General features: G+C 41.3%; 1 protein-coding gene across 1 annotated transcript in view; it reads left to right on the forward strand.

The window, feature by feature from the left end:
- Positions 1 to 20,712, forward strand: part of LOC127214456 (melanoma inhibitory activity protein 2-like) — a 163,983-nt gene that overhangs the window by 108,097 nt on the left and 35,174 nt on the right. The window lies entirely within an intron of this gene.

Raw genomic sequence — 20,712 nt, forward strand, 5'->3', positions numbered from 1 at the left:
ACTTTTCTCTTTTGGGCTGAAAGTACGCCCTGTTAGCAGCCCTCCTTGGCAGCTATCCCATTATTGTGGCAATGCTTCCATCTTATTTCTGTGTATCACGCTCATGTGTGACATATGTGAAGAACAAAGAAGCCTTCAGAGAACCTGGAATTGCAGATACAGATGGCTGTCAGCTGCTGTGTAGATTTTGTGAACCAAGCACGGGTCCTAAGGAAGAGTGGACTGCTCCCTTGACCACTGGAGCCATTTGACCACACCATTCATGCTGTGAAAGATATAGGTGTGTCAGCTAATGTGTGTGTGCATGTGTAAGGTTAGTTTTGATGCCATAGTAATGTCTTCCATTATCTGGCCATAATATAAACTCTCCTGAGTTCCATGGGTATCATCTCATAGATTACAGTCCATTTATAGCCATCCTGTTTCCTAAGACGATATGAAGCCGGCCGATGCCAGTGGATATTGAAACGACTACCTGTAAAATAATTTGTTTTCTTGTTCTTCATAAATTATCTTATTCCATCATTTATATTTAATAGATTTAATCTGTCAGGTTGCCTGCTACTGTCACTCATTATGCACTGAGTCAGGAAAGGTGTGTTTCTGATGTAGTTATAAATGCAATGGACATAAACAAAAATAATATTAAGAAATTGAACTTTTCATTATATGTTTGTTGAGGCACTTGTAATGGTTCTCGACCATAACAGTGCCTGTCCAGTCCTGAAAGAAAGGTTGGCATACCATGCAGGCAGGACGTGAATGCTGAATCTCTAGTTGTTCTTTAAGGCTAATAAGGCAAGATTGCCTAAGAGCCAGCTGTACATGTCACCAGCACACTTCAAAACCATATGTGTTCTATCGAAATTCTCCCAAGTCTGAGGCTGCTTTTGTCACCGTGATGAGCATTGCTATCGTATTCCTGTCGCCCTGTATTCTATCCCGACAAGGGGAATGGGACATGTCAGTGGTATTTGGATTGGGAAACCTCCTGAAAATAAAGGGAGAACTCATGAATTTTCCTGGTTTAACTTCTAGGTGAGCCAGTGTACTCAACATTGGAGTCCGGGAAGAGTGCCACCAAACACGACCCCATGGTAAGTTGTGGAAATTGACATCCACAAGGAGTTTCTTGGTTTCATTAGAACAAGACTTGAGCTCTTGTGCGTTGTGATATTTATTAAGTATACTTAGACCTAGCATTACCACTCATTGTTGACCTGTAACCTTCTGTGAAATCATACAGATCACGGGCCAGGGATTGATGGCCCACGTGTTCCTAGCATTTTGCAGATTCAGGCAGGAGCATGGTATTTCCAAAGCCTGCGTGGGCTATATGGACAGAATGTGCCTTGGAAACCTGGTAGGACTGAAAAGGCATACACTATTAAAAGCATTCACTGCTCTTTTGAAGGAACTGGTTTTGATTCTCAGAAACTCTGCGGTGGCTCAACATGCATCTTAACTCCATTTCAAGGGATCTGATGTCCTATTCTGCCCTTCAAGAACAGTGAATGAAAATAGTATGCAGACATACATGGAGTCAAAAATGGCCTTTCTGTGAAATGAAAAAAAAAATGCTAACAAAAGCAAGAGAAAAATAATAAAAATAAAAAAAACTGATATCTCCCACTTCAAATTTGAACACTTTTAGATGACATTCAACACTTGTTCAATTGCAATGCTCCTTTTCAGATTTCCGTCCTGCAAATCTTACTGGAATCTTAATATGTATCTATTTTACTTTTAACATACAGCCTTGATTTTGATCATTGTGGAAATATCCTCAACTCATGAGTTTTCCTATTTATGTGTGTATGATAAAAACCATCGTTATTTTTCGATTCCAGATAGGTTTTTCCATTAGAGATGCTTCCAGTCTTGATCCTGCTGTATTGACCATGAGGCCACATACTGACAGAACTATAGCAATATCTGAACGGGAGTTCATGTATTCAAGGCCATTGTCTCTAACTCCCTCCTGGTGCATGTCTGTTACATAAAGTGTCTGTCTATCTAGATCAGCATAAACTGTGTGTTTGCTTGAGGGTGAGGTAGGGAGAGTGTCACTGCCATGTTTAATGATTTGTGCTGAACTAGTAAACCTAGTTAGGATAGCGAGTAGGCGGCACCAGCACACAAGTGGCAAACTGGGGCTGTTACATGGCTTGCTGGAATGTCATGGAATGCTTTCTTCTGTGCCTGACACTCCCTGTAAAGGAATAGTGAAGCAAACTACCTCACTGACAGCATATTGTCACTCTGTTCCAGGAGACACGTTTGCCCACCTCTGGCCATGATGCACACGATGCAGCTGGACATGAATTGACTCCTCCACTTGGTCCTGAGCTTAGAGGACCTGAGGGACCTGCCTTTACAGTTGATCCAAGAGGCCAGATCCCACCACCTCCTCCTCCAGGAAACGTCTATGGAGGTCCTGGATGGTATGTCCCACCAGGTGACGTTGTGGCACCACCGTTTCCTCCAATGCCAGGTAGGTTTTGTTTTAAAAGTCTGAGTATTTTTAATGTTGATCTGTGCTTAACTTAAAGTTTGTTTCCTGATTTTGTTAAAAACAGTTCCCAGAACCAACTTGATACGGAAAGGTTCATGAGGGCTCTCAGTTTACAGTCCAACAGTCTATGATGTCAAGGCTTCACCTTGATACACATTATGGAATTTTGAAACTGAATTGTGTTCTGACAGGCCACAAGAATTGTAAATTTCCAAGTTGTGTCTGTTTTTATTGACTGTTTTTCTTTTTTCTTTTTTTCTCTCCACACTATATGGTGAGCCTGTCCACCAATTTTCTGTTCATCAGGCCTTCCTAACATCATAGATATCCACATATATTTGATTCCTAGGTGTGGAGAATAAATTCCTGGGCTACACATGCCCAGCTGAAAACCGTTTTCAGATTAAATTTCTGTGTCTTCATTGATGAGAATATACCGAGGCCAATATAGCATGTAATGACTCAATGTTTAGGCGAAAAATTCCGGAGTCAATGACTTCAAATTTTTTCCCCAAAGTCATTGTTCCCACCCAACCATGTTTAAAATCTAAAGTACATTTAATATTTTGTTGCTGTGAATCATGTGTCCATGTGTCTATAACATGAAGAAGAAGAACCAATCAGTGCTCCCAGGTGTCTCCTCTCTGCCATGGCCTCTAGTTGTATGCTCCTAGGTGAATGATATGTCTTTTTTTAGGGTGCAAGTCCTTTCTCTGACATTACAGGGAATTTCACGTTTAGGATGTCAGCTTGGTCTCATGATAGGAATGTGAATTCTGAATGTTTACTCCATGGACAAGGTCTTTTAAGTAAGACGTCAATGCACTGAGATCACATATAGCTCTTTAGATAGGACAAATACACCTTTACAAGAACATATTTCCACTCAAGATTTATTCCTTTGATCATGTATTGTGGTGTTGAGTTGTGCAGGTCCAAAATAGGGCCTGGAGCTTTTGGTTGCATAAGTTTAACGTAAAGGGGTTCAGCTTCACTGTCCTACTCCTATATCTTGGATCCTGAGAAACGTGGAGGTGCCGAGTCGCATTCCATCTTAACTTCCCCAAAGAGGCACAGTGGCCCCACTCACACAGTATGAAAGCATATATGAGCCCCCACCAGACTCGATTCCCCCTTCCCAACAACCAGCTCTCAAACGTGCAAACTGCACCTGCAGGCAACTCCTGAAACACAAGGAGACCTGGCACTTGCCATGGCAGTCAGTTCTTCTCATTGGCTGTTTAGGCAACTGCTGTTCCTTCTGTACTGCTGCTTTTGCTCAGTTGGAAGCCATTTGCAATTAGAATTTCAGATTAGTTTTTGGAAGGGAAGTGTGATATGATTACTAACCTTATGAGTAAGGTATTTCCCTTTGATCTCAATATGGATAGTATCTTTTAATTGGATTATTATGTCTAATATAATCGTAGTTGTTATGCCTGCATTCTCAGTATTGGGGATATCCTGACCACTACTATCTATTTCATTAGTCCAGGAATGTGTAGAAACATCTGGTTGCAGACAAACGTATAGGTACCTGCAGGTATAGTCCCTCAAATTTTAATTGAAGTAAAGTCTTATTTGGCAGTGTTAATATTAAACCCAGCCAGTGTCCCATCAACATGGTTCCATAATGAGTACATTTTATTCTGTGCTTCCAGAGGGCAGGGTCTGTGGCTGGAAAAAATAGTAGGTGACTGGTTAATACTGGCTCATCCAGCAGAAGTGAGGTCTTGGGCTTTGTTCCCAGCATCTTCATAGAGCTTCAGTGCAAGGCACTTTTCTCTTTTGGGCTGTAATTACGCCCTGTTAGCAGCCCTCCTTGGCAGCTATCCCATGATTGTGGCAATGCTTCCATCTTATTTCTGTGTATCACGCTCATGTGTGACGCATGTGAAGGACATAAGAACCCTTCAGAGAATCTGGAATTGCAGATACAGATGGCTGTCAGCTGCTGTGTAGTTTTTATGAACCAAGCACGGGTCCTAAGGAAGAGTGGACTGCTCCCTTGACCACTGGAGCCATTTGACCACACCATTTATGCTGTGAAAGATATAGGTGTGTCAGCTAATGTGTGTGTGCATGTGTAAGGTTAGTTTTGATGCCATAGTAATGCCTTCCATTATCTGGCCATAATATAAACTCTCCTGAGTTCCATGGGTATCATCTCATAGATTACAGTCCATTTATAGCCATCCTGTTTCCTACGACGATATGAAGCCGGCCGATGCCAGTGGATATTGAAACGACTACCTGTAAAATAATTTGTTTTCTTGTTCTTAATAAATTATCTTATTCCATCATTTATATTTAGTAGATTTAATCTGTCAGGTTGCCTGCTACTGTCACTCATTATGCACTGAGTCAGGAAAGGTGTGTTTCTGTTGTAGTTATAAATGCAATGGACATAAACAAAAAATAATATTAAGAAATTGAACTTTTCATTATATGTTTGTTGAGGCACTTGTAAGTATTCTCGACCATAACAGTGCCTGTGCAGTCCTGAAGGAAAGGTTATCATACCATGCAGGCAGGTCGTGAATGCTGAATCTCTAGTTGTTCTTTAAGGCTAATAAGGCAAGATTGCCTAAGAGCCAGCTGTACATGTCAACAGCACACTTCAAAACCATATGTGTTCTATCGAAATTCTCCCAAGTCTGAGGCTGCTTTTGTCACCGTGATGAGCATTGCTATCGTATTCCTGTCGCCCTGTATTCTATCCCGACAAGGGGAATGGGACATGTCAGTGGTATTTGGATTGGGAAACCTCCTGAAAATAAAGGGAGAACTCATGAATTTTCCTGGTTTAACTTCTAGGTGAGCCAGTGTACTCAACATTGGAGTCCGGGAAGAGTGCCACCAAACACGACCCCATGGTAAGTTGTGGAAATTGACATCCACAAGGAGTTTCTTGGTTTCATTAGAACAAGACTTGAGCTCTTGTGCGTTGTGATATTTATTAAGTATACTTAGACCTAGCATTACCACTCATTGTTGACCTGTAACCTTCTGTGAAATCATACAGATCACGGGCCAGGGATTGATGGCCCACGTGTTCCTAGCATTTTGCAGATTCAGGCATGAGCATGGTATTTCCAAAGCCTGCGTGGGCTATATGGACAGAATGTGCCTTGGAAACCTGGTAGGACTGAAAAGGCATACACTATGAAAAGTATGCACTGCTCTTTTGAAGGAACTGGTTTTGATTCCCAGAAACTCTGTGGTGGCTCACCACCCATCTTAACTCCATTTCAAGGGATCTGATGTCCTATTCTGCCCTTCAAGAACAGTGAATGAAAATAGTATGCAGACATACATGGAGTCAAAAATGGCCTTTCTGTGAAATGAAAAAAAAATGCTAACAAAAGCAAGAGAAAAATAATAAAAATAAAAAAAAAAACTGATATCTCCCACTTCAACTTTTAACACTTTTAGATGACATTCAACACTTGTTCAATTGCAATGCTCCTTTTCAGACTTCCGTCCTGCAAATCTTACTGGAATCTTAATATGTATCTATATTACTTTTAACATACAGCCTTGATTTTGATCATTGTGGAAATATCCTCAACTCAAGAGTTTTCCTATTTGTGTGTGTCTGATAAAAACCGTCGTTATTTTTAGATTCCAGATAGGTTTTTCCATTAGAGATGCATCCAGTCTTGATCCCGCTGTATTGACCATGAGGCCACATACTGACAGAACTATAGCAATATCTGAACGGGAGTTCATGTATTCAAGGCCATTGTCTCTAACTCCCTCCTGGTGCATGTTTGTTACATAAAGCGTCTGTCTATCTAGATCAGCATGAACTATGTGTTTTTTTGAGGGTGAGCTAGGGAGAGTGTCACTGCAATGTTTAATGATTTGTGCTGAACTAGTAAACCTAGTTAGGATAGCGAGTAGGCGGCACCAGCACACAAGTGGCAAACTGGGGCTGTTACATGGCTTGCTGGAATGTCATGGAATGCTTTCTTCTGTGCCTGACACTCCCTGTAAAGGAATAGTGAAGCAAACTACCTCACTGACAGCATATTGTCACTCTGTTCCAGGAGACACGTTTGCCCACCTCTGGCCATGATGCACACGATGCAGCTGGACATGAATTGACTCCTCCACTTGGTCCTGAGCTTAGAGGACCTGAGGGACCTGCCTTTACAGTTGATCCAAGAGGCCAGATCCCACCACCTCCTCCTCCAGGAAACGTCTATGGAGGTCCTGGATGGTATGTCCCACCAGGTGACGTTGTGGCACCACCGTTTCCTCCAATGCCAGGTAGGTTTTGTTTTAAAAGTCTGAGTATTTTTAATGTTGATCTGTGCTTAACTTAAAGTTTGTTTCCTGATTTTGTTAAAAACAGTTCCCAGAACCAACTTGATACGGAAAGGTTCATGAGGGCTCTCAGTTTACAGTCCAACAGTCTATGATGTCAAGGCTTCACCTTGATACACATTATGGAATTTTGAAACTGAATTGTGTTCTGACAGGCCACAAGAATTGTAAATTTCCAAGTTGTGTCTGTTTTTATTGACTGTTTTTTCTTTTCTTTTTTTCTCTCCACACTATATGGTGAGCCTGTCCACCAATTTTCTGTTCATCAGGCCTTCCTAACATCATAGATATCCACATATATTTGATTCCTAGGTGTGGAGAATAAATTCCTGGGCTACACATGCCCAGCTGAAAACCGTTTTCAGATTAAATTTCTGTGTCTTCATTGATGAGAATATACCGAGGCCAATATAGCATGTAATGACTCAATGTTTAGGCGAAAAATTCCGGAGTCAATGACTTCAAATTTTTTCCCCAAAGTCATTGTTCCCACCCAACCATGTTTAAAATCTAAAGTACATTTAATATTTTGTTGCTGTGAATCATGTGTCCATGTGTCTATAACATGAAGAAGAAGAACCAATCAGTGCTCCCAGGTGTCTCCTCTCTGCCATGGCCTCTAGTTGTATGCTCCTAGGTGAATGATATGTCTTTTTTTAGGGTGCAAGTCCTTTCTCTGACATTACAGGGAATTTCACGTTTAGGATGTCAGCTTGGTCTCATGATAGGAATGTGAATTCTGAATGTTTACTCCATGGACAAGGTCTTTTAAGTAAGACGTCAATGCACTGAGATCACATATAGCTCTTTAGATAGGACAAATACACCTTTACAAGAACATATTTCCACTCAAGATTTATTCCTTTGATCATGTATTGTGGTGTTGAGTTGTGCAGGTCCAAAATAGGGCCTGGAGCTTTTGGTTGCATAAGTTTAACGTAAAGGGGTTCAGCTTCACTGTCCTACTCCTATATCTTGGATCCTGAGAAACGTGGAGGTGCCGAGTCGCATTCCATCTTAACTTCCCCAAAGAGGCACAGTGGCCCCACTCACACAGTATGAAAGCATATATGAGCCCCCACCAGACTCGATTCCCCCTTCCCAACAACCAGCTCTCAAACGTGCAAACTGCACCTGCAGGCAACTCCTGAAACACAAGGAGACCTGGCACTTGCCATGGCAGTCAGTTCTTCTCATTGGCTGTTTAGGCAACTGCTGTTCCTTCTGTACTGCTGCTTTTGCTCAGTTGGAAGCCATTTGCAATTAGAATTTCAGATTAGTTTTTGGAAGGGAAGTGTGATATGATTACTAACCTTATGAGTAAGGTATTTCCCTTTGATCTCAATATGGATAGTATCTTTTAATTGGATTATTATGTCTAATATAATCGTAGTTGTTATGCCTGCATTCTCAGTATTGGGGATATCCTGACCACTACTATCTATTTCATTAGTCCAGGAATGTGTAGAAACATCTGGTTGCAGACAAACGTATAGGTACCTGCAGGTATAGTCCCTCAAATTTTAATTGAAGTAAAGTCTTATTTGGCAGTGTTAATATTAAACCCAGCCAGTGTCCCATCAACATGGTTCCATAATGAGTACATTTTATTCTGTGCTTCCAGAGGGCAGGGTCTGTGGCTGGAAAAAATAGTAGGTGACTGGTTAATACTGGCTCATCCAGCAGAAGTGAGGTCTTGGGCTTTGTTCCCAGCATCTTCATAGAGCTTCAGTGCAAGGCACTTTTCTCTTTTGGGCTGTAATTACGCCCTGTTAGCAGCCCTCCTTGGCAGCTATCCCATGATTGTGGCAATGCTTCCATCTTATTTCTGTGTATCACGCTCATGTGTGACGCATGTGAAGGACATAAGAACCCTTCAGAGAATCTGGAATTGCAGATACAGATGGCTGTCAGCTGCTGTGTAGTTTTTATGAACCAAGCACGGGTCCTAAGGAAGAGTGGACTGCTCCCTTGACCACTGGAGCCATTTGACCACAACATTTATGCTGTGAAAGATATAGGTGTGTCAGCTAATGTGTGTGTGCATGTGTAAGGTTAGTTTTGATGCCATAGTAATGCCTTCCATTATCTGGCCATAATATAAACTCTCCTGAGTTCCATGGGTATCATCTCATAGATTACAGTCCATTTATAGCCATCCTGTTTCCTACGACGATATGAAGCCGGCCGATGCCAGTGGATATTGAAACGACTACCTGTAAAATAATTTGTTTTCTTGTTCTTAATAAATTATCTTATTCCATCATTTATATTTAGTAGATTTAATCTGTCAGGTTGCCTGCTACTGTCACTCATTATGCACTGAGTCAGGAAAGGTGTGTTTCTGTTGTAGTTATAAATGCAATGGACATAAACAAAAAATAATATTAAGAAATTGAACTTTTCATTATATGTTTGTTGAGGCACTTGTAAGTATTCTCGACCATAACAGTGCCTGTGCAGTCCTGAAGGAAAGGTTATCATACCATGCAGGCAGGTCGTGAATGCTGAATCTCTAGTTGTTCTTTAAGGCTAATAAGGCAAGATTGCCTAAGAGCCAGCTGTACATGTCAACAGCACACTTCAAAACCATATGTGTTCTATCGAAATTCTCCCAAGTCTGAGGCTGCTTTTGTCACCGTGATGAGCATTGCTATCGTATTCCTGTCGCCCTGTATTCTATCCCGACAAGGGGAATGGGACATGTCAGTGGTATTTGGATTGGGAAACCTCCTGAAAATAAAGGGAGAACTCATGAATTTTCCTGGTTTAACTTCTAGGTGAGCCAGTGTACTCAACATTGGAGTCCGGGAAGAGTGCCACCAAACACGACCCCATGGTAAGTTGTGGAAATTGACATCCACAAGGAGTTTCTTGGTTTCATTAGAACAAGACTTGAGCTCTTGTGCGTTGTGATATTTATTAAGTATACTTAGACCTAGCATTACCACTCATTGTTGACCTGTAACCTTCTGTGAAATCATACAGATCACGGGCCAGGGATTGATGGCCCACGTGTTCCTAGCATTTTGCAGATTCAGGCATGAGCATGGTATTTCCAAAGCCTGCGTGGGCTATATGGACAGAATGTGCCTTGGAAACCTGGTAGGACTGAAAAGGCATACACTATGAAAAGTATGCACTGCTCTTTTGAAGGAACTGGTTTTGATTCCCAGAAACTCTGTGGTGGCTCACCACCCATCTTAACTCCATTTCAAGGGATCTGATGTCCTATTCTGCCCTTCAAGAACAGTGAATGAAAATAGTATGCAGACATACATGGAGTCAAAAATGGCCTTTCTGTGAAATGAAAAAAAAATGCTAACAAAAGCAAGAGAAAAATAATAAAAATAAAAAAAAAACTGATATCTCCCACTTCAACTTTTAACACTTTTAGATGACATTCAACACTTGTTCAATTGCAATGCTCCTTTTCAGACTTCCGTCCTGCAAATCTTACTGGAATCTTAATATGTATCTATATTACTTTTAACATACAGCCTTGATTTTGATCATTGTGGAAATATCCTCAACTCAAGAGTTTTCCTATTTGTGTGTGTCTGATAAAAACCGTCGTTATTTTTAGATTCCAGATAGGTTTTTCCATTAGAGATGCATCCAGTCTTGATCCCGCTGTATTGACCATGAGGCCACATACTGACAGAACTATAGCAATATCTGAACGGGAGTTCATGTATTCAAGGCCATTGTCTCTAACTCCCTCCTGGTGCATGTTTGTTACATAAAGCGTCTGTCTATCTAGATCAGCATGAACTATGTGTTTTTTTGAGGGTGAGCTAGGGAGAGTGTCACTGCAATGTTTAATGATTTGTGCTGAACTAGTAAACCTAGTTAGGATAGCGAGTAGGCGGCACCAGCACACAAGTGGCAAACTGGGGCTGTTACATGGCTTGCTGGAATGTCATGGAATGCTTTCTTCTGTGCCTGACACTCCCTGTAAAGGAATAGTGAAGCAAACTACCTCACTGACAGCATATTGTCACTCTGTTCCAGGAGACACGTTTGCCCACCTCTGGCCATGATGCACACGATGCAGCTGGACATGAATTGACTCCTCCACTTGGTCCTGAGCTTAGAGGACCTGAGGGACCTGCCTTTACAGTTGATCCAAGAGGCCAGATCCCACCACCTCCTCCTCCAGGAAACGTCTATGGAGGTCCTGGATGGTATGTCCCACCAGGTGACGTTGTGGCACCACCGTTTCCTCCAATGCCAGGTAGGTTTTGTTTTAAAAGTCTGAGTATTTTTAATGTTGATCTGTGCTTAACTTAAAGTTTGTTTCCTGATTTTGTTAAAAACAGTTCCCAGAACCAACTTGATACGGAAAGGTTCATGAGGGCTCTCAGTTTACAGTCCAACAGTCTATGATGTCAAGGCTTCACCTTGATACACATTATGGAATTTTGAAACTGAATTGTGTTCTGACAGGCCACAAGAATTGTAAATTTCCAAGTTGTGTCTGTTTTTATTGACTGTTTTTTCTTTTCTTTTTTTCTCTCCACACTATATGGTGAGCCTGTCCACCAATTTTCTGTTCATCAGGCCTTCCTAACATCATAGATATCCACATATATTTGATTCCTAGGTGTGGAGAATAAATTCCTGGGCTACACATGCCCAGCTGAAAACCGTTTTCAGATTAAATTTCTGTGTCTTCATTGATGAGAATATACCGAGGCCAATATAGCATGTAATGACTCAATGTTTAGGCGAAAAATTCCGGAGTCAATGACTTCAAATTTTTTCCCCAAAGTCATTGTTCCCACCCAACCATGTTTAAAATCTAAAGTACATTTAATATTTTGTTGCTGTGAATCATGTGTCCATGTGTCTATAACATGAAGAAGAAGAACCAATCAGTGCTCCCAGGTGTCTCCTCTCTGCCATGGCCTCTAGTTGTATGCTCCTAGGTGAATGATATGTCTTTTTTTAGGGTGCAAGTCCTTTCTCTGACATTACAGGGAATTTCACGTTTAGGATGTCAGCTTGGTCTCATGATAGGAATGTGAATTCTGAATGTTTACTCCATGGACAAGGTCTTTTAAGTAAGACGTCAATGCACTGAGATCACATATAGCTCTTTAGATAGGACAAATACACCTTTACAAGAACATATTTCCACTCAAGATTTATTCCTTTGATCATGTATTGTGGTGTTGAGTTGTGCAGGTCCAAAATAGGGCCTGGAGCTTTTGGTTGCATAAGTTTAACGTAAAGGGGTTCAGCTTCACTGTCCTACTCCTATATCTTGGATCCTGAGAAACGTGGAGGTGCCGAGTCGCATTCCATCTTAACTTCCCCAAAGAGGCACAGTGGCCCCACTCACACAGTATGAAAGCATATATGAGCCCCCACCAGACTCGATTCCCCCTTCCCAACAACCAGCTCTCAAACGTGCAAACTGCACCTGCAGGCAACTCCTGAAACACAAGGAGACCTGGCACTTGCCATGGCAGTCAGTTCTTCTCATTGGCTGTTTAGGCAACTGCTGTTCCTTCTGTACTGCTGCTTTTGCTCAGTTGGAAGCCATTTGCAATTAGAATTTCAGATTAGTTTTTGGAAGGGAAGTGTGATATGATTACTAACCTTATGAGTAAGGTATTTCCCTTTGATCTCAATATGGATAGTATCTTTTAATTGGATTATTATGTCTAATATAATCGTAGTTGTTATGCCTGCATTCTCAGTATTGGGGATATCCTGACCACTACTATCTATTTCATTAGTCCAGGAATGTGTAGAAACATCTGGTTGCAGACAAACGTATAGGTACCTGCAGGTATAGTCCCTCAAATTTTAATTGAAGTAAAGTCTTATTTGGCAGTGTTAATATTAAACCCAGCCAGTGTCCCATCAACATGGTTCCATAATGAGTACATTTTATTCTGTGCTTCCAGAGGGCAGGGTCTGTGGCTGGAAAAAATAGTAGGTGACTGGTTAATACTGGCTCATCCAGCAGAAGTGAGGTCTTGGGCTTTGTTCCCAGCATCTTCATAGAGCTTCAGTGCAAGGCACTTTTCTCTTTTGGGCTGTAATTACGCCCTGTTAGCAGCCCTCCTTGGCAGCTATCCCATGATTGTGGCAATGCTTCCATCTTATTTCTGTGTATCACGCTCATGTGTGACGCATGTGAAGGACATAAGAACCCTTCAGAGAATCTGGAATTGCAGATACAGATGGCTGTCAGCTGCTGTGTAGTTTTTATGAACCAAGCACGGGTCCTAAGGAAGAGTGGACTGCTCCCTTGACCACTGGAGCCATTTGACCACAACATTTATGCTGTGAAAGATATAGGTGTGTCAGCTAATGTGTGTGTGCATGTGTAAGGTTAGTTTTGATGCCATAGTAATGCCTTCCATTATCTGGCCATAATATAAACTCTCCTGAGTTCCATGGGTATCATCTCATAGATTACAGTCCATTTATAGCCATCCTGTTTCCTACGACGATATGAAGCCGGCCGATGCCAGTGGATATTGAAACGACTACCTGTAAAATAATTTGTTTTCTTGTTCTTAATAAATTATCTTATTCCATCATTTATATTTAGTAGATTTAATCTGTCAGGTTGCCTGCTACTGTCACTCATTATGCACTGAGTCAGGAAAGGTGTGTTTCTGTTGTAGTTATAAATGCAATGGACATAAACAAAAAATAATATTAAGAAATTGAACTTTTCATTATATGTTTGTTGAGGCACTTGTAAGTATTCTCGACCATAACAGTGCCTGTGCAGTCCTGAAGGAAAGGTTATCATACCATGCAGGCAGGTCGTGAATGCTGAATCTCTAGTTGTTCTTTAAGGCTAATAAGGCAAGATTGCCTAAGAGCCAGCTGTACATGTCAACAGCACACTTCAAAACCATATGTGTTCTATCGAAATTCTCCCAAGTCTGAGGCTGCTTTTGTCACCGTGATGAGCATTGCTATCGTATTCCTGTCGCCCTGTATTCTATCCCGACAAGGGGAATGGGACATGTCAGTGGTATTTGGATTGGGAAACCTCCTGAAAATAAAGGGAGAACTCATGAATTTTCCTGGTTTAACTTCTAGGTGAGCCAGTGTACTCAACATTGGAGTCCGGGAAGAGTGCCACCAAACACGACCCCATGGTAAGTTGTGGAAATTGACATCCACAAGGAGTTTCTTGGTTTCATTAGAACAAGACTTGAGCTCTTGTGCGTTGTGATATTTATTAAGTATACTTAGACCTAGCATTACCACTCATTGTTGACCTGTAACCTTCTGTGAAATCATACAGATCACGGGCCAGGGATTGATGGCCCACGTGTTCCTAGCATTTTGCAGATTCAGGCATGAGCATGGTATTTCCAAAGCCTGCGTGGGCTATATGGACAGAATGTGCCTTGGAAACCTGGTAGGACTGAAAAGGCATACACTATGAAAAGTATGCACTGCTCTTTTGAAGGAACTGGTTTTGATTCCCAGAAACTCTGTGGTGGCTCACCACCCATCTTAACTCCATTTCAAGGGATCTGATGTCCTATTCTGCCCTTCAAGAACAGTGAATGAAAATAGTATGCAGACATACATGGAGTCAAAAATGGCCTTTCTGTGAAATGAAAAAAAAATGCTAACAAAAGCAAGAGAAAAATAATAAAAATAAAAAAAAAAACTGATATCTCCCACTTCAACTTTTAACACTTTTAGATGACATTCAACACTTGTTCAATTGCAATGCTCCTTTTCAGACTTCCGTCCTGCAAATCTTACTGGAATCTTAATATGTATCTATATTACTTTTAACATACAGCCTTGATTTTGATCATTGTGGAAATATCCTCAACTCAAGAGTTTTCCTATTTGTGTGTGTCTGATAAAAACCGTCGTTATTTTTAGATTCCAGATAGGTTTTTCCATTAGAGATGCATCCAGTCTTGATCCCGCTGTATTGACCATGAGGCCACATACTGACAGAACTATAGCAATATCTGAACGGGAGTTCATGTATTCAAGGCCATTGTCTCTAACTCCCTCCTGGTGCATGTTTGTTACATAAAGCGTCTGTCTATCTAGATCAGCATGAACTATGTGTTTTTTTGAGGGTGAGCTAGGGAGAGTGTCACTGCAATGTTTAATGATTTGTGCTGAACTAGTAAACCTAGTTAGGATAGCGAGTAGGCGGCACCAGCACACAAGTGGCAAACTGGGGCTGTTACATGGCTTGCTGGAATGTCATGGAATGCTTTCTTCTGTGCCTGACACTCCCTGTAAAGGAATAGTGAAGCAAACTACCTCACTGACAGCATATTGTCACTCTGTTCCAGGAGACACGTTTGCCCACCTCTGGCCATGATGCACACGATGCAGCTGGACATGAATTGACTCCTCCACTTGGTCCTGAGCTTAGAGGACCTGAGGGACCTGCCTTTACAGTTGATCCAAGAGGCCAGATCCCACCACCTCCTCCTCCAGGAAACGTCTATGGAGGTCCTGGATGGTATGTCCCACCAGGTGACGTTGTGGCACCACCGTTTCCTCCAATGCCAGGTAGGTTTTGTTTTAAAAGTCTGAGTATTTTTAATGTTGATCTGTGCTTAACTTAAAGTTTGTTTCCTGATTTTGTTAAAAACAGTTCCCAGAACCAACTTGATACGGAAAGGTTCATGAGGGCTCTCAGTTTACAGTCCAACAGTCTATGATGTCAAGGCTTCACCTTGATACACATTATGGAATTTTGAAACTGAATTGTGTTCTGACAGGCCACAAGAATTGTAAATTTCCAAGTTGTGTCTGTTTTTATTGACTGTTTTTTCTTTTCTTTTTTTCTCTCCACACTATATGGTGAGCCTGTCCACCAATTTTCTGTTCATCAGGCCTTCCTAACATCATAGATATCCACATATATTTGATTCCTAGGTGTGGAGAATAAATTCCTGGGCTACACATGCCCAGCTGAAAACCGTTTTCAGATTAAATTTCTGTGTCTTCATTGATGAGAATATACCGAGGCCAATATAGCATGTAATGACTCAATGTTTAGGCGAAAAATTCCGGAGTCAATGACTTCAAATTTTTTCCCCAAAGTCATTGTTCCCACCCAACCATGTTTAAAATCTAAAGTACATTTAATATTTTGTTGCTGTGAATCATGTGTCCATGTGTCTATAACATGAAGAAGAAGAACCAATCAGTGCTCCCAGGTGTCTCCTCTCTGCCATGGCCTCTAGTTGTATGCTCCTAGGTGAATGATATGTCTTTTTTTAGGGTGCAAGTCCTTTCTCTGACATTACAGGGAATTTCACGTTTAGGATGTCAGCTTGGTCTCATGATAGGAATGTGAATTCTGAATGTTTACTCCATGGACAAGGTCTTTTAAGTAAGACGTCAATGCACTGAGATCACATATAGCTCTTTAGATAGGACAAATACACCTTTACAAGAACATATTTCCACTCAAGATTTATTCCTTTGATCATGTATTGTGGTGTTGAGTTGTGCAGGTCCAAAATAGGGCCTGGAGCTTTTGGTTGCATAAGTTTAACGTAAAGGGGTTCAGCTTCACTGTCCTACTCCTATATCTTGGATCCTGAGAAACGTGGAGGTGCCGAGTCGCATTCCATCTTAACTTCCCCAAAGAGGCACAGTGGCCCCACTCACACAGTATGAAAGCATATATGAGCCCCCACCAGACTCGATTCCCCCTTCCCAACAACCAGCTCTCAAACGTGCAAACTGCACCTGCAGGCAACTCCTGAAACACAAGGAGACCTGGCACTTGCCATGGCAGTCAGTTCTTCTCATTGGCTGTTTAGGCAACTGCTGTTCCTTCTGTACTGCTGCTTTTGCTCAGTTGGAAGCCATTTGCAATTAGAATTTCAGATTAGTTTTTGGAAGGGAAGTGTGATATGATTACTAACCTTATGAGTAAGGTATTTCCCTTTGATCTCAATATGGATAGTATCTTTTAATTGGATTATTATGTCTAATATAATCGTAGTTGTTATGCCTGCATTCTCAGTATTGGGGATATCCTGACCACTACTATCTATTTCATTAGTCCAGGAATGTGTAGAAACATCTGGTTGCAGACAAACGTATAGGTACCTGCAGGTATAGTCCCTCAAATTTTAATTGAAGTAAAGTCTTATTTGGCAGTGTTAATATTAAACCCAGCCAGTGTCCCATCAACATGGTTCCATAATGAGTACATTTTATTCTGTGCTTCCAGAGGGCAGGGTCTGTGGCTGGAAAAAATAGTAGGTGACTGGTTAATACTGGCTCATCCAGCAGAAGTGAGGTCTTGGGCTTTGTTCCCAGCATCTTCATAGAGCTTCAGTGCAAGGCACTTTTCTCTTTTGGGCTGTAATTACGCCCTGTTAGCAGCCCTCCTTGGCAGCTATCCCATGATTGTGGCAATGCTTCCATCTTATTTCTGTGTATCACGCTCATGTGTGACGCATGTGAAGGACATAAGAACCCTTCAGAGAATCTGGAATTGCAGATACAGATGGCTGTCAGCTGCTGTGTAGTTTTTATGAACCAAGCACGGGTCCTAAGGAAGAGTGGACTGCTCCCTTGACCACTGGAGCCATTTGACCACAACATTTATGCTGTGAAAGATATAGGTGTGTCAGCTAATGTGTGTGTGCATGTGTAAGGTTAGTTTTGATGCCATAGTAATGCCTTCCATTATCTGGCCATAATATAAACTCTCCTGAGTTCCATGGGTATCATCTCATAGATTACAGTCCATTTATAGCCATCCTGTTTCCTACGACGATATGAAGCCGGCCGATGCCAGTGGATATTGAAACGACTACCTGTAAAATAATTTGTTTTCTTGTTCTTAATAAATTATCTTATTCCATCATTTATATTTAGTAGATTTAATCTGTCAGGTTGCCTGCTACTGTCACTCATTATGCACTGAGTCAGGAAAGGTGTGTTTCTGTTGTAGTTATAAATGCAATGGACATAAACAAAAAATAATATTAAGAAATTGAACTTTTCATTATATGTTTGTTGAGGCACTTGTAAGTATTCTCGACCATAACAGTGCCTGTGCAGTCCTGAAGGAAAGGTTATCATACCATGCAGGCAGGTCGTGAATGCTGAATCTCTAGTTGTTCTTTAAGGCTAATAAGGCAAGATTGCCTAAGAGCCAGCTGTACATGTCAACAGCACACTTCAAAACCATATGTGTTCTATCGAAATTCTCCCAAGTCTGAGGCTGCTTTTGTCACCGTGATGAGCATTGCTATCGTATTCCTGTCGCCCTGTATTCTATCCCGACAAGGGGAATGGGACATGTCAGTGGTATTTGGATTGGGAAACCTCCTGAAAATAAAGGGAGAACTCATGAATTTTCCTGGTTTAACTTCTAGGTGAGCCAGTGTACTCAACATTGGAGTCCGGGAAGAGTGCCACCAAACACGACCCCATGGTAAGTTGTGGAAATTGACATCCACAAGGAGTTTCTTGGTTTCATTAGAACAAGACTTGAGCTCTTGTGCGTTGTGATATTTATTAAGTATACTTAGACCTAGCATTACCACTCATTGTTGACCTGTAACCTTCTGTGAAATCATACAGATCACGGGCCAGGGATTGATGGCCCACGTGTTCCTAGCATTTTGCAGATTCAGGCATGAGCATGGTATTTCCAAAGCCTGCATGGGCTATATGGACAGAATGTGCCTTGGAAACCTGGTAGGACTGAAAAGGCATACACTATGAAAAGTATGCACTGCTCTTTTGAAGGAACTGGTTTTGATTCCCAGAAACTCTGTGGTGGCTCACCACCCATCTTAACTCCATTTCAAGGGATCTGATGTCCTATTCTGCCCTTCAAGAACAGTGAATGAAAATAGTATGCAGACATACATGGAGTCAAAAATGGCCTTTCTGTGAAATGAAAAAAAAAATGCTAACAAAAGCAAGAGAAAAATAATAAAAATAAAAAAAAACTGATATCTCCCACTTCAACTTTTAACACTTTTAGATGACATTCAACACTTGTTCAATTGCAATGCTCCTTTTCAGATTTCCGTCCTGCAAATCTTACTGGAATCTTAATATGTATCTATATTACTTTTAACATACAGCCTTGATTTTGATCATTGTGGAAATATTCTCAACTCAAGAGTTTTCCTATTTGTGTGTGTCTGATAAAAACCATCGTTATTTTTAGATTCCAGATAGGTTTTTCCATTAGAGATGCATCCAGTCTTGATCCCGCTGTATTGACCATGAGGCCACATACTGACAGAACTATAGCAATATCTGAACGGGAGTTCATGTATTCAAGGCCATTGTCTCTAACTCCCTCCTGGTGCATGTTTGTTACATAAAGCGTCTGTCTATCTAGATCAGCATGAACTGTGTGTTTGTTTGAGGGTGAGCTAGGGAGAGTGTCACTGCAATGTTTAATGATTTGTGCTGAACTAGTAAACCTAGTTAGGATAGCGAGTAGGAGGCACCAGCACACAAGTGGCAAACTGGGGCTGTTACATGGCTTGCTGGAATGTCATGGAATGCTTTCTTCTGTGCCTGACACTCCCTGTAAAGGAATAGTGAAGCAAACTACCTCACTGACAGCATATTGTCACTCTGTTCCAGGAGACACGTTTGCCCACCTCTGGCCATGATGCACACGATGCAGCTGGACATGAATTGACTCCTCCACTTGGTCCTGAGCTTAGAGGACCTGAGGGACCTGCCTTTACAGTTGATCCAAGAGGCCAGATCCCACCACCTCCTCCTCCAGGAAACGTCTATGGAGGTCCTGGATGGTATGTCCCACCAGGTGACGTTGTGGCACCACCGTTTCCTCCAATGCCAGGTAGGTTTTGTTTTAAAAGTCTGAGTATTTTTAATGTTGATCTGTGCTTAACTTAAAGTTTGTTTCCTGATTTTGTTAAAAACAGTTCCCAGAACCAACTTGATACGGAAAGGTTCATGAGGGCTCTCAGTTTACAGTCCAACAGTCTATGATGTCAAGGCTTCACCTTGATACACATTATGGAATTTTGAAACTGAATTGTGTTCTGACAGGCCACAAGAATTGTAAATTTCCAAGTTGTGTCTGTTTTTATTGACTGTTTTTTCTTTTCTTTTTTTCTCTCCACACTATATGGTGAGCCTGTCCACCAATTTTCTGTTCATCAGGCCTTCCTAACATCATAGATATCCACATATATTTCATTCCTAGGTGTGGAGAATAAATTCCTGGGCTACACATGCCCAGCTGAAAACCGTTTTCAGATTAAATTTCTGTGTCTTCATTGATGAGAATATACCGAGGCCAATATAGCATGTAATGACTCAATGTTTAGGCGAAAAATTCCGGAGTCAATGACTTCAAATTTTTTCCCCAAAGTCATTGTTCCCACCCAACCATGTTTAAAATCTAAAGTACATTTAATATTTTGTTGCTGTGAATCATGTGTCCATGTGTCTATAACATGAAGAAGAAGAACCAATCAGTGCTCCCAGGTGTCTCCTCTCTGCCATGGCCTCTAGTTGTATGCTCCTAGGTGAATGATATGTCTTTTTTTAGGGTGCAAGTCCTTTCTCTGACATTACAGGGAATTTCACGTTTAGGATGTCAGCTTGGTCTCATGATAGGAATGTGAATTCTGAATGTTTACTCCATGGACAAGGTCTTTTAAGTAAGACGTCAATGCACTGAGATCACATATAGCTCTTTAGATAGGACAAATACACCTTTACAAGAACATATTTCCACTCAAGATTTATTCCTTTGATCATGTATTGTGGTGTTGAGTTGTGCAGGTCCAAAATAGGGCCTGGAGCTTTTGGTTGCATAAGTTTAACGTAAAGGGGTTCAGCTTCACTGTCCTACTCCTATATCTTGGATC

The sequence above is a fragment of the Phodopus roborovskii genome, unplaced genomic scaffold (assembly GCF_943737965.1).
Source record: "Phodopus roborovskii unplaced genomic scaffold, PHOROB, whole genome shotgun sequence".
Classification (NCBI taxonomy): Eukaryota; Metazoa; Chordata; class Mammalia; order Rodentia; family Cricetidae; genus Phodopus; species Phodopus roborovskii.